Genomic DNA, 15,424 nt, shown 5'->3' on the forward strand with positions numbered 1-15,424 from the left:
TGGGCGCTCCTCGATTGTAGATTAGCCTGGAAGTGCACACATTCTGATTCGCTGTAACCGAGACAAAAACACACGGGCACACTCCTTACGGTCAAGCGTGTTCGCCAAACTGGCTAATGTTGAATTAAAACCCTCCGCTGGCATTACATATTTTAGCAATTTTTTTTTAATTGGCTACAAGAATGCATATTTGGGGTGGGGGGTGGCTGAGGAGGGTGCTGAGCTTTCAGCAGAGGGGGAACAGCCCCATGCAGCCCCCCACACTCCACCAACAAACTCACTGTGGAGCTCGCGCGCGTGTGCATGCGCATGTGTGCGTGTGTGCTCATACATGCGTGTGAGCGCACAAAGATGCACATTTACAGAGCCAAAGACACGCACACTCGGATGTGTTCGTGTACCCCGACATACACATATATACTTACAGCTTGTGTTTAGCATAATAGACCATGTGGCCAAGCACTGTTAGGAAGCAGCACCTATTAAGGCTGATATACAACACGACGTGGTGGTGGTGTTGGTGGTGGTGATAGTGAAGTCAGCCCCCACATCAAGCTCACCTTCGTCTCCCCAGCGCTAATGTTTACACACCGCACCATGCTCTGATTTTAGGCTGAGCTCACCTAAGGATGGCCCATAATAATTCAGATATGTGACGACATCGCCACAGCACTTTCCCCTAGCTAGGTGGACTTTGAAGTAGCGTTAAGTGTCGAAGGCTCACTGGCAGGGGGCCGGTCACGGGACAGACCCACGTGTTGTGCATTAACTGAATGAGATGACTGGCAAATGCATCACCTTCGCTCCGCACTGCCAACTTGCTCTGTTTTAGTTCGCCCGACGCTGTGCTCATTGTCGTGAACACTGCTCCTCTGCCCTCCATCGTTGCCAAAGGACGATCGCTTCCAACTGCTCGCAAGACACATTTGCACGTTGCAATGTTGGTGACGGATTAATTGAAACGTAGCCCAATGCTTTGATTTCATATTGACCTGAAATTGCGCGACCGCTTTCGACGTAAAACTTCGATGTTGCATTTGTATTGCTTACTACCGTCGATAGCCAACTGTGAGCTGCTGCTGCTGCAGTAGTGATACAAGCGTGTGTTGGGCACGTGAAAAATCAGGGATGTCAAACTAAAACCACCTGATTATTTGTCCACGTCAAGAATTGTCAGCAGCCAAACTCAGATCGGAAATGTCCCTAAAGGTCACTGGAAGCAGAGAAATGAAAAGGTGGCCTTAATGGGAAGATCAGAATAGAGCAAGAGCTAATGTATCTTTGCCCATTCATTGCACCTGCCCCTGCCTGGGCTGTAATCTGACACGACAAAGCCGGCTTAGAGGAAACATTTGTGACTCATGAATAGCGTATCCTTTGTAGTTCTCCAATGACAAAGTGAAACTCATGAAACTTTCTATAACAAAAGGTCACGGAGTATTTCTTTCCGAGTGGTGGTACAGCAGTTGGCTATGATCCCAACCAGCTGATCAGATCAGAGAGCTATTTTTTTGTAGAATCTGATCATAAAGAATATAACATGGCTGCAGGAGTCACACTTATATTTTGGAGGCAAGGGTCGGGGAGACTCCTATACCAGCTGGGGTGTGAGGTGACCAGGAGATTAATGATTAATGTGGGCTCAAGAACCTGCCTGAGTGGACATTTGAATTATCCCCTCGTACGCAGGGATTTTCCCATGGATTTGTGCTCATTGATATTTGTAATGAATTGTTCAATTGTACGTGTGAATGTTTTTATTTAATTTTGTATATATATACAAATCTTCCAGTATAAATAAGGAAGTAAATTTGGGATTGGGACCATTCCTGTAGCACAAAGGGTATGCTATATGGGATCAGAGTACATACCATTGTTCCTAAGAACATCATATAACATTTATTCTCTTTGCTAAAACACAATTGCATTCATTCTTAAGTACATGTTTACCTTGTATTAATTAATTGCACATTAATCGCACGCTCTCCCTGGTATAATTAAGTAAGATCAAATATGCATGGTTAACGGCTGTGCCAGGAAATTGTCTCAAGCATTACCTTGAGAATAGGAGGGACACGAAGTGAAATGGTTAACAGCGGCATCTGCATCGTAGACATCGGCAAACACATTCCACACCATCCATCAGCTCACTGATTTAACACACTGCGCGTATCTGATCGACAGATTGATTGATTCACTTTATATTACCGGGAGACACACCAACGGAGATTCTTGTCTCTTTTCCCAGGGTGACATCGGTCCAAAAGTGACAGCCAATGCCAATACAAAGTAACACAGAGAAAGGAAAGGTCCCAGACAGAAAGTTTGCCCTAGGAAAGGGAACCATTCCCTCGTTATTCACCAATTTTCTATCTCGAACCTTAATATTCAGTGCAGTTTTGCTGGGTACATAAAAGGGGATTATTTACAGTCTGGTCTCCTATCACGCGGTGGTTGCGATTCTGAGGAACGAGGGTGTTATGGGAAAATCGCGTAATAATAAATGATATATAATATGGAGGTAATGCACAGTCCGCGATAACGCGTGAGATGCGTACGCAGGCTGAACAAAGAGGCGCGTGGGTAGCATCTAGAAGAATCCAGCAGCATCCCGCCTTGTGCGATGCTACGCCGAGGCAGCCGTACAACAGCGTATTCCTACTCGTGCGACGTAGTTCTGTTCACTCGATCGCGTTATATCCAATTCGCATCCACGTGATCAAATAAAAAAACGTGTTCCCTGATACATTCATCGTGCTCTGTCCAACTCGCGTCATGAAAATGCACGGTGTCTTAGAGCGGACTGTACATTCACGTACAATGTGGGGCATGAATCGAGGTGACTCCATTGCTGGCAATGAAATTCAAATTTTCATAACCACATGGCATCATTGTGTTCATCCATTTGTTGTGTTTTGCTTCGCTTACAATGCACAACCATAATTCACGTTGGTTCATTTTGATTATTGTCACAACGACGTTTAGGGATTTGGTTTTAGCTCCTGCTTAATATGGGACCATGTGAATCCATTTCAATTATGCAGAGAAACTTAATTCTAAAATGATGTATCTTAGGTGGCAGGGTACTTATATGTAAATACACACAGATATATATTTATAGCCTTGCCTATTTTCCTTTCATTTGTCTCATCATTGTGCCAACACTCCCACAAAAAAAGTCAAAGACCCCCCGTATAGCCTTTAACAGACCGTTGGGGCAAGTGATATTTGCGGGGACCTATGAATGCTGGCACAGCACACGAGGTGGTGGATGTCCAGCAGCATCACACACTGCCACCTTTGCCTCCCGAGTGGTGATGTTTACACATCGTATCAGGTACTCATTTGAGGCTGAGTTGACCTATGGGAGTCCCAGCATGCTAACCACTGCACCAACGATCCCACACCACTCGAACACTTCTCTCCCTTCGCACACAGGCACAAGCAAACATACAAACTCCATCCACACTTCACCACCAAGTAGCAGTGATGTTATCACGGCATATGTGCCAGGCTAAGTGCAAAAGGCTTGCTGGTAGGTCACGAGACAGGTGTAGAATTCATGGCTCCACTGCTCAAGGTCACAGAGAAATACAAAATGCACAATTCCCTTGTTCCAAATGCCTGCGTTTTATTTACCCAATGCTCTACTCATTGTTCGCATCGCTCCTCCGTCTCCCATTGTTGCTGCCAGCTGCTCGGCATCATCTTTCACGTAAATATTCACACGCACTTGGAACAAGAGATGCCCCATACAGCCCTACACACTATTCAAGCAAGTGCTGTTAGAGAGCACCTATGAGTTCTGGCACGGCACACAATTGGATGGGTGTCCAGCACCACGCCCAGCCGCCTTTGTCTCACACCGCACCAGGTACTCATTTGAGGCTGAGTCAACCTAGGGGAGGCCCAGAACCGGTTCAGATAATCGTCACTGGCGGTGGCTGTGAGCGGGAATCAAACCTGGGTCGTGGGGGTTTGTAGCACAGCATGCTAACCACTACACTACCGCTCCCCACCACCTAAACAAAGACAAAGATCCCCCGTATAGCCTGAACAGACTTTTGGGGTAAGTGTTGTTAGCGAGCACTTATGAAGGTTGGTATGCCACACGAGGAGGCTGGTGGCCAACACCTCGTACACACGCGCGCACCGAAACACGCGCGCACACATGTATCACGTGTTGGTTTGTGACAGCGTGACTCGCCAAGGGTTTCGCGTGATGGATAGCTCTCGTTAAAAACGTATTTGTCCAAACTTATGCTGGAGAAATTACAGGATTGCGTCGATTGGGGAGCTGTGGATAAAGCTGCCACACATTGACATTTGCCAGTGTCACGCAAATCTGCTCGAGTTCACTCTGTTCGGCTAAGATTGGTCCCATTGCACGTTTGTTGGAACCAAGTACCACAACTTGCAGTAAGTAGCCTCGAACGTTATTATAATTGAGGCACTGTGGAGCGGTACTTAAGCCAAAGAGATGTAGGGCTACTTTTGTGGCTTTGAATGTTTGCACGGGGAGAATAGGAAACGTGCCATGGCTCTTGGGTGGCAAGGGGACTTCAAGCTCCATTACAGCCGATAAAAAAAGGAAATGAGCCATTTTATTTACTCATAATCCCATAGATAATAGCAACTGTTGGACAGAGACTGCTTGCATTTTAAGTGTCTGAAATTACCCATGTCACGTAATTTGTCGTAATATATATAGATTATAAACATGTATATGCTACTTTTTCCTCGACAGACATTAAGTAATTATCATGTTTTATTAAAGCATGGACATGATTAGATTGATTAAAATATTCATTGATTTAAAATACTGTACAATCTATCTTACATATTCTTGGTTCTTTCGGTAAAGTCACGTTGAAGGGAAACAATAAAATAATAAAATATATATAAAACAATTAAATTCTCACGACGTTTCGACTGTAACACAAATAGTCATCATCAGGTGTGAAAAACCCAACGGCAAGAAGCATTTGAAAGAAGTGTCGGTTTGTATTTATTAATTTATTTTCAAACGTTGTTTGTATTTATTTTTAAACGGTGTTTGTATTTATTTATTTTTTAAAACGTTTGCACCACGGATAGTGATTTGACAGTTTGTTTAGAAGGACGAGTCCATCTATGTTCGGAAAAGAGGAGGGGGGAGACGAAAATTTAATGTATGCTGTCAATTAAGACCCGAAATAGTTTATCAAATCCTTCCAATGATTGCTAAGCCAGAATCCATCTTCTCGGTTGAAATTGTCTCTGTGTTTGTATATGTGGATAGCCTCATGAACGAATCTCTCATGGTAGCCCGATGGCTTGCAAAGAACCTCTGTCTTGGAGAAGTCAATGTCATGTGAACCTACTGAATTATAACAGTGATCTGCCACGGCCGAGGTGTTGGTCCTACCGTGTTTAAGGTCTGCTTTGTGTTCACGAATGCGGTCCGAGACATGTCCTTTGGTTTCTCCAATGTAACTAGGCCTTACCGGGGTGTTGGTAGGACCAACACCTCGGCCGTGGCAGATCACTGTTATAATTCAGTAGGTTCACATGACATTGACTTATCCAAGACAGAGTTCTTTGCAAGCCATCGGGCTACCATGAGAGATTCGTTCATGAGGCTATCCACATATACAAACACAGAAACAATTTCAACCGAGAAGATGGATTCTGGCTTAGCAATCATTGGAAGGATTTGAATAACCATTTCGGGTCTTAATTGATTGTTCACGCTTACGGTGGCTTTCAGACAGCATACATTAAATTTTCGTCTCCCCCCTCCTCTTTTCCGAACATAGATGGACTCGTCCTTCTAAACAAACTGTCAAATCACTATCCGTGGTGCAAACGTTTTAAAAAATAAATAAATACAAACACCATTTAAAAATAAATACAAACAACGTTTCAAAATAAATTAATAAATACAAACCGACACTTCTTTCAAATGCTTCTTGCCGTTGGGTTTTTCACACCTGATGATGGCCGTTTGTGTTACAGTCGAAACGTCATGAGAATTGTATTGTTTCATATATATTTTATTATTTTATTGTTTCCCTTGAACGTGACTTTACCGAAAGAACCAAGAATATGAATCACTGCAGTCACGAAAGCTTTAAATCAAAATCTATCTTGCCTTTTCCCTTTACTATTAATATATGAGAGCTAAAAGTTCGGGAAAAAAACTAACATATGAGCAAAACTAAATTTTGATTTAAAGCTTTCGTGACTGCAGGGATTCATATTCTTGGTTCTTTCGGTAAAGTCACGTAGAAGGGAAACAATAAAATAATGAAAAAATAAAAATATAAAACAATATTATTTTATAAAATAATGAAAAAATAAAAATATAAAACAATATTATTTTATTGTTTCCCTTCTACGTAACTTTACCGAAAGAATCAAGAATATGAACAAAACTAGTCAAGCGTGTCAAGTTCACGGAAACTAAATCAAATTATTGATGGGAAGACAGAACTGGAAAATACAACAGAGAGGATGTGTTTGGAGGATGATTATTGAACATGGCTGGAAAATATTTAATCAAACTGGCCAGCGAGAGTATATTGGAGTGATTTTGGAACATTTTATTTAATAATGAAAAGCCAAAGTAACAAAATTCCTTGAGCAGAAACTTGTCAATAATTTCACATTAGGTGTTACGACACGTGAAGCGGAAACACATGCAATGGAACAAATTATGGAACGAAAGCTGAAGGTGCACTAAAAAGCACAGACCAATACTTTGCTGGGTTATGATGAAAGAAAGAGAAACTCATGGATAACATAACAAATACAAATTCATCATCATCATCACGATCCATAGGCGCAGATAGCCCCGTGTAGGTGTCGACTGCGCGTTTCGTCATTTTTTTTCCACTTTCCTCTGCCTTGTGTCAACATGCTCGAGCAGTGGGGCACATCTTACTGGCACAATTCTCTCGCGATGTCGTCGTCAAGACGACATCTGCGAGGTCTCCCTCTCTTTCCAGTTCCTTACATGCTTTCCAAACAACAACAACAACACACTTTGAATGTTCCTGTTGTTGTCCATCCTACATATGTGTTCAAAATAGTACCATGTCCCTTTTTCATACTAATAATAAGACAAATCAGGCCACATAATAAATGTGCTGTATCGTAAGTGCAGCCGGAGAAGTAAACATCAGTGGGACGGCCAATTGGTGCGACTGGTAGTGGAACGGCAGCAAAAGGAGAGGGATTCGCCTGCAAACGATGACCGCAGTGGAGACGCAGCGCTGAGATTAGCTCGTGTGCAGAAGCAATGTCGAATCGGAATCTTTATTTATCCTGGAGAAATCATGTAGATCATGACATCGCAAGACCATAAGGGATAACCATAACGGGGGAGGGCCTTCGTCCAGCAGTGGGTAGCTAATCGCTGCCCACGATGATTTAAATAAAGTATCTGCTTATTGCCTTCTTTAAATTATTTCTGCTCGTGAGGCCCACTGAGAAATGCAGCTCCTTTTCAGAAGCGAACCTGGCTCTCGCAAGCGATATCTCAACGAAGTGACTGATCACGTGGAAATGTATAGCAGCAGTCAAATGCTCTAAACGCACGTTGATTCTAAATGTGGAGGGAACAACCAGAGGACTCGGAGAAAAATGCTCGCCACCACAGGGAGAACAAGCAAACTCCAAATATACAGGCGTCAGGGTCGGGATCGAACCCACGATCTACTGCATACCAGGCGAGGGAGTTCACATCTCGCCACCGTGGCACCCGTGATCCCTCAGTGTGCATGGAGGCACCAGGCCTCTCTGATTTGACCGTACTGTCGCTCGGTTTTCTCACATCTCAGGACGCCGAGTGGCTCGATGTTTTATTTTGCACAAAGCATTCCGGTTAAGTCGTCAAATGAAGGGCGAACATGCGGCATATTGCGTACCAAAATAGAAGTTTACATCGTGAGGCTGGACAGAATTATTAAATACGTCGCACATCGGGTAAGCAGATATTCATTCAGAAAAAGAAGTGTACAGCGTACATAAAAATGCATTAGATTGGGCTCATGGTGGGTAGCTCAGGTATCGTACAGTTAAACTCAACCGTGCAGAACTCATTGAGGCCTCTTGCCTTCAACATAACCATCCTCGCGTGTATGCAATGATTGCTCCGTGCGCGCCTTCTCATTAATCCAGCCACTCGGGCGTTCCGTGAGAGTTGTCTGGATTTGCCCCCCACCATCCCACCCCCCTCTCTTGCAAGGTGCGCTTCTGCCTCCGATCCCTTTTTGCCTGGAGCGCGCGTTTAGAATCCGTTTCACGAGGCCCGCACCACTCAGCGCACTCATTGTGCACTGCCACGTGACGCACCGCCACGGCGAATTAATGAATCATTCGCCGTGAATGAATCATTCGCCGTGAATGAATCATTCGCCGTGGCGCGCGAGTCGGTGTACGATCGACGGTGAAGTGTGCGCTGACTCTGCCGACGCACCACGCGTGTGAAGAATGCGCTCGCTATTATTTGCGCATCCTTAAACGCGAACGGTCGACACTCTTGCGCGTGTGCTCGGAATCAGAATGGTGTTCAAGTATTTTATTTCTCCCAGGTCGCCCTCGAAAGAGAGGCCATTTCACAGGGTTCAATTATGAACTTCTCGGAGGTAAGGATGCGGCCCTCTGTCTCCTTGCTCTCACGACTGCTGGTGAAAGGGCCTGCATTGGAGGTAGCAGCTCCGAGAGTGTTCTTGTAGATTGTACTTGGCCTGCTCATCCAGGCTGGCCGGACGTTTTGAAAGAGGTATGAGTATCCCCACACATTACCCCACTGCACGCGACTGACCTGCCAATAGACTAACTGCGGTGCACCCATTTATATTGCTCGATCGAAATAGGTGGGGGGAGGGAGGGGGATTTAAGGAACTTGCCCATTGTTTGGATGGCCACCCGGGGAGATGAAACTGGTGACCTATGGACTTTAAGTCCAGTGTTCTGATCATTACACCATAGCAACATCCCACTCCATGTATCTAGCTCTATATTATTGGGGGAACACTACCTAATTTGTCGAATACCTCACTTGAAACATGCCCTTGACGCTATAACGTTTCTTATGCCAATATTGCATTTACCGTGATCCATGAAATCCAGTGGTGCTGGTGCCAAAGCATCCAACTCGCAAACAAAAGTACACAGGCAAAAACATTCCAATGTGAAAAATAAAATTAGTAAGTAGCCTTCCTGCACAGAGACCGGCAACCAGCATAGAAATGTCCCAATTTCAATCGATGCATTCTACGGTGTTTATGGATTCTGTTTATGACATCAGATCGCCGAAGAATTTTGCTGCCATGCGGACGTTAATGCTCACTCTGCTTTGGTTAATTCCCAACGGGAATGTGCCGGGCAGCTCCGGGAATCGGCACATTAAGAGTACGCACACTGCCTCATTGGCGAGCGTGGCTGGCCAGCAGGCTGCCCAGCTGTCTTAACCGTGTGCGTGCTGTGCACATTAATTAATACGCCGAGTGAGGGGAGGCGTGCACTCCTCATCTTGCAAAACAGCGCTGTCTCGAGCACCTCCAACTCGGACGACACATTTGTGGCTGGTAAAAAAAAACAAAAAAGCGAGGTAATAATTCGTCGATTGTTGATTGTTTGTACGGCAATGCACTTTACAGGCGAAAGTCATCCACACTCAGGCCTGGTACCTCCCGATCCTTGGTGAGGGCTGCACGCTTCGCTGCAATTCATTGTATGCCAACAGAGGAATTGTGCTATGAGTGGAGTTTCTACATCAAGGGCTGTAGAGAAGTTATGCCCACACTCGCTTGTCGACATTAAGTCGGTATAATGGGCCAATTCATTGCTGCTATTGCGTGTGAGGAATTCAGTATACTTTACTAAACTTGGGAAACATAAAACTTGGGTGAACAAAAATACTCGATAATTTAAGAGTAACAATAATTTACTGGCCTTTCAAATCCACGACTTGATGAAGACCTGCCAATGCAGGCTAATGCAGGAGGTGGGGCTTCAGTCGTGTATTGTCTATGGCTGGGGAATCAACCTTAGGTAATAATGTTAGGAGTGCCGCGCATGAACCACAGTGTCACCACTCCATACAAAAGCATTACGGCTAATGAACAATAGTAATGCGCAGCCCTCTGTCAATCCACTCATGCTGTGTTGATCGTGGATTTGGAGCTGTTTAACCATTCTTCACCACGCTGTTCAGTGCAGGTTGGGTGATGTGGGTGTGGCGGGGGAGATATCACTCGTCACCGATCTTAGAATTCAAGCTGCTGGTTTCACAGCCCAGGTGCGCTAACCACTGCACCACTACTCCGCCCTTTACGAGTAATTAATACTGCGACTACCATGCCCGTAGCGCCAACCACGTGCGACGCAGATATTTTAACCCATATAACCCCCTATCGGCTTTCTGGACCAAAGGTCAAAAACATCGACTTGATGCACTGCCCACTGCAGACATCTCAATCGCCTGCAGGTGGACATCTCACGAGGATTCCATCGCCTGTGACCAGGCAATCCACCGGTCACTCCGTTATGGGCGTGCACGGGCACACCCCTCATGCTTCAGCCAAACCCCGACTGCACAACAACAACCACCACCACCACCACCACTCGCCACTCGGTGACGGCGACATCACCACAGCCCTTGTGCCAGGGTAGGTGCACTTCGAGGCCGCTTTGGAAGTGTCCGGAGACTCGTTGGAAGGAAGGAGCAGGGCATGGACCCACGTGTCGTGGGTTAACTTGACGAGATGACTGGCAGATGTTACCACCCGTGCTTCCCGCTGTACCGCCTTGCTGTGTTTCATCCGCCTGGAACTCCACTCATCTTGAGCGTCGCTCCTCCTCCGACCCCTCCTAGACACATGCACACAAACAAAGACAAATTTCCCCGGTAAGGCCTAAGCAGACTGTGAGGTCAAGTGCCGTTTGCGAGCACCTATGAAGGCCGGAACGGCACGCAAGAGGGGTGGTTAACCAGCAACCACGCATGGCCACCTTTGTCTCCCTAGTAGCAATGTTTACATATCACACAGGTACATTTTTGAGGCTGAGTTGACCTCTGAGAGGCCCAGGACCTGTTAATCGTCACTGGTGTTAGCCATGAACGAGGATTAAACTTCGGGTCGCCGGTTTCGTAGCGCAGCACGCTAACCACTGCGCCACCACTCCACTCCTTCCTGGACACGCACACCACAGCACACCACACAGGCCCAAGCAAAAGAACAATAGAACAAATTAGGCAACGAATTAGGATTAGTTACAAGCTCGTAGCATCCAATTGCAAAGTGCTAGGATTAAGGGCACGTTGTCGTTTTTCCAATCTATTTTTGTTTTTTTTTTCATTGGCCAGGACATCCTTCTCTCTCTCCTTTGTGTGATGCTGCCGCACGGCAGTGATGCACCCCCCCCATAACACGCAGCATTGCAGTCCAGGACACTTGTTTTTTTACACGCCAGGCGTACAAATTGAAAGATCAGACCATCAGCATTGCAGCTTAACCAAAATGCATTAAGGTCAATTACTTGGGGTTTAGTATTGCATCTCTTTCCATAAGCTAATATTCCTCGGTATTGCGCTAGATACTGCAAATTGCATTGTTTTTTCCCCTATTCCTTTTTTATATGAAATTCTCTTCATATTACTTGGCTGCATTAATCATTTGCCTGCCCTCCCGGGTCATTTCCTGTACGTTGTTTGCTGATTGCCTACTTGCAGCATAGCTCTCCACACTCGTGCACAATTCCAAAAAAACAATAACAATGTCTCGGAAAATTGCTGCAGCTATAATTACGTATAAAATACGTGTTTAAACTGTCTTTTTAAATTATTTTTTTTGCTGAAGAATAAGCACGAACGATAACCAAATGAACACATGCTGCCATCCGTTTGTCTTTTTACAAAACCCCAAGCTATGTTGACCTTGGTCCAGGTATGTGCAGTTTCTAATTAGGGTCACGTGTTTACAAATGAACTATTAATCATCGAAGAGCGTCACTCCTGTTCATGGCAGAGGTCAAACAGGAAGGGATGGTGCCGTGCTGTAATGGTTAGTGCAATGGGCTTGCATTTGAGACCAGTTTCAAGTTTCTTAAATCTCCACTGCCTTTGCCCACATGGAATTCGAAATGGGTACACCACAGTCACTCGGCATGTTGCATGCAGTGGGGTGGACTGTGGGTACCCAGACCTCTTCCCATATACGACTGGCCAGCGTGGAATTTGGAGGTCAAAACATTGCCGAGAATTTATTTCGAGCTCCCTCCAATACACTGTTGCACTGTCACATTTTTTTAGCAGATGGAGGTAAAAACTCAGTCATAAATACACATATCCTAGTTATGTTAAATATGTTTTGGTTCTTTAGATAAAGTCACGTAGATAGTAAAATAGTCATAAAAATGAAGTGAATAAAAATAAAATATTAATTTTAAAGCGACATGTTTCGGACCGTGTTTGTGAGCACAAGGCAGATTTGAAACACTGTAGGACCAATACTTCTGCCGTGGATGATCATTATTTTAATGCGGCTGGTTCACGCCAAATGTATTTCTCTAAGACGATGGTACTTTGCAAGCCTACTGGCTAGCAACAAAGATTCGTTCATGAAGCCATCCATATATACAGACAAACCAGTTCAACCGAGAGGATGGTTATAAGCTCAGCAATCATTGGAAAGATGTCATCAACCACTTTGGGTCATGACCCGATTTGTGTTTTCTTGTGAACCTCCACCGTCAGCAGTGTGGGTGTGTGGAGCTCGGTTCAATGATTGCCTGGCGGCCCTTTGATTGGTGTAGACCTACTGCAGGTGTCGGGGTTTTCTCCTACATTAACATTAGCTGCCCCGCCCATGCTGCTGACACACTTGGGCAACATTAACATTAGCTGCCCCGCCAATGCTGCTGACACGCCCAACTCTAAACCTTTATAAACCTTTATAAACAGTTTGCCTTTAGAGGCTAACTCCCCTTTTCCTGATGACGACCGCTTGTGTTGCGATCGAAACGTCGTGGTTTATTTTATATTTTATTACTGAAATAACCAGGATAAGTCTATATTATAGACTGCCAGTGCGCTTATGCAGGTTAAGAACCATTGCTACAGTCTACATTATAGATTGCCAGTACACTCACCAAACTTAACCAGGCTACAGTCTACATTACAGACTGCCAGTACACTCACCGAGGTTAAGAACCAGGCTACAGTCTACATTATAGACTACCAGTACATTCACCCAGCGTAATAACCATTGTTACAGTCCACATTATAGACTACCAGTACACTCACCAAACTTAATAACCAGACATTAGAGATTGCCAGTACACTCACTCCGATTAAGCACCAGGCTACAGTCTACATTAGTGTTTTTTTTGTTTGTATTCTTTTAATATTTTATTTTATGTTTATTCACTTTATTTTTAATATTCTTTTTATATCTACGTGACTTTACTGAAATAACCAAAGAATATTAATTCCTGCAGTAACGAAAGTTTAAAGTCAAAATTTGCTATGTTAAAATTGTGTTTTAGACAAGGTTGTGTGTTCTTGCAAAACACTCACAAATCTGGAACATTTGCCGGAAGAGTATTACCTCGGATCATGTAAAGTATTTGTAATTATAGTGCTATATATTTCAAAACATCATTATATGAGTGCTGTGATATTAATATGACGTATTGCAATGCATACCTCTGCACGCTCGACTATAGTAGTTTTTTTATTGTATTAGATTTGCAAGAGATGCCATCTCATTCTAAATATAATGTTATATAACACAAGACCTGTACAAATAAACAAAAATTAATGTAGCATCATAATCAGCACAATGTTGCCGAATTGAACTGATTAGGCATGTCTTGATAATTTTCGGTTCATTTCTTTTCATAGTTAAGTTCAGAAAGCCAGAACCACATACAAGCATTATGTATGTGGATGTCGCTTATTGGATTTAATACTGAGTTCTATAACTCTTGGACATCTCAACCATTTTTGTTGATGCTGTACATGTGCTGTGAATTTATACTTTCCCAATTCTGTACACACACAAATCGAGTTATACACAAAACGCACAAACACCCACACACACAGATTCACCAAAGGTATAATTTAGTTTTTACGTCGAATTGTAAATCTACTGAGATCTTACATCTCTTATTTTGTTTCCGATGTTAACGTGTGCACTCACTACACAGCCATGTCCCTTCTAAAACTTTGGAAATCAGATCACTGCTGTGCAAAAACTTAAGTAGAACATCAACTATTTTTTAAAATCTAGCTTTAAAGATCACGCATGCAACTTATTTCCACCATCAGTAATCCTCATTTCAAATCAGTAGCTACAATAATCTTCAGCAGCAACCAGGGTCTATCCTCCCTTGTGGTCATGTGGTACCACCATCCATCTCACTCTGGCACGTGAGCAAGTCGCATGGCTCCATCTCTACAGCGGTCACCCTCTTGGATGTGATCCTTCCTCTGGCTGCAAAGTCATCTCCAATCTCATGCTTTTTCCGTAATGTTTCAAGCGATGTGTCCTGCCCAAGCCCACGTTTCTTAGCAGTCATATATTCTCTCTGCGTGTGTGTATGCTGAACTTTGTTCGCACCGTACGTAGCCAACCCTGCTAATCGGAGGTACGGCGGAAAGACGGTAAACTTGCGAAGGTATGGGGGAAAAAACAACAACTGGCATTTGGTCACTGATGGATGTGTTCCTCATTCTGTCGCAGGGTAATTTCCAGCATGCATCTGGCCAAGCTTCTTTGGATACTTTTCAGTTGTTCTTCCATTGTCTGCATCACTCTCCATGTTTACAGTCCGCTTGTTGTAGCGGGTGATTGGAATCGTTCTTCTTCGGGTATATAGGGAGTTTGCTTTTTTATCAAAGCACAGCTTCGAAAACACTTCAACCTGCTCTCACTGGCATCTTTATTCCATAATTTTGATCCACGTAATTTCCCTCAGCCTATGACCAAATTACGCGGAATTCTCACGTTCGCATCGGATTCCAGAAGCTAAGCAACGTTAGATAGTGCTTGGACAGGTGACCACTGTAAAAACAGGTTGCCATAGATCTGCGGGACTACGTGGCAGTCAGCGGAGTGCAGTGGGAGCTAAGTCCATTGTTGTTCTGTACTTCAACGTTCCTACGTCTATGCTCCCCACCTTCACGTACGGTGGTGATAGAGGTTCTACATACAGTGTGCGTGTCAGCAATTGTAGATACGCTGAGGCCTATGACTAAACCACCCACGTAGAAGGCCATGAAGTGAATTCATTTTATTTAAAATAATGTCAGGCTCTAGATATGAACATTTCTTTTCACTCCTATAGTTAGCATGCTTTACGTTGAATTTGTTTTGCACCGTACGTGGCCAACCGTGCTATTCGGAGGCGCCGTGGAAGGACAGCAAACGAA

At 44.2% G+C, this 15,424-nt stretch overlaps 1 protein-coding gene across 1 annotated transcript in view; it reads left to right on the plus strand.

The window, feature by feature from the left end:
* The window catches only part of LOC116949408 (metabotropic glutamate receptor 8-like), a 290,056-nt gene that overhangs the window by 134,839 nt on the left and 139,793 nt on the right, over window positions 1–15,424 (plus strand). The gene's annotated exons all lie outside the window — the stretch shown is intronic.

Source organism: Petromyzon marinus, chromosome 36, assembly GCF_048934315.1.
Source record: "Petromyzon marinus isolate PM22_M1 ecotype Great Lakes invasive population chromosome 36, UKy_Petmar_22M1.pri1.0, whole genome shotgun sequence".
In the NCBI taxonomy this organism is placed as follows: Eukaryota; Metazoa; Chordata; class Hyperoartia; order Petromyzontiformes; family Petromyzontidae; genus Petromyzon; species Petromyzon marinus.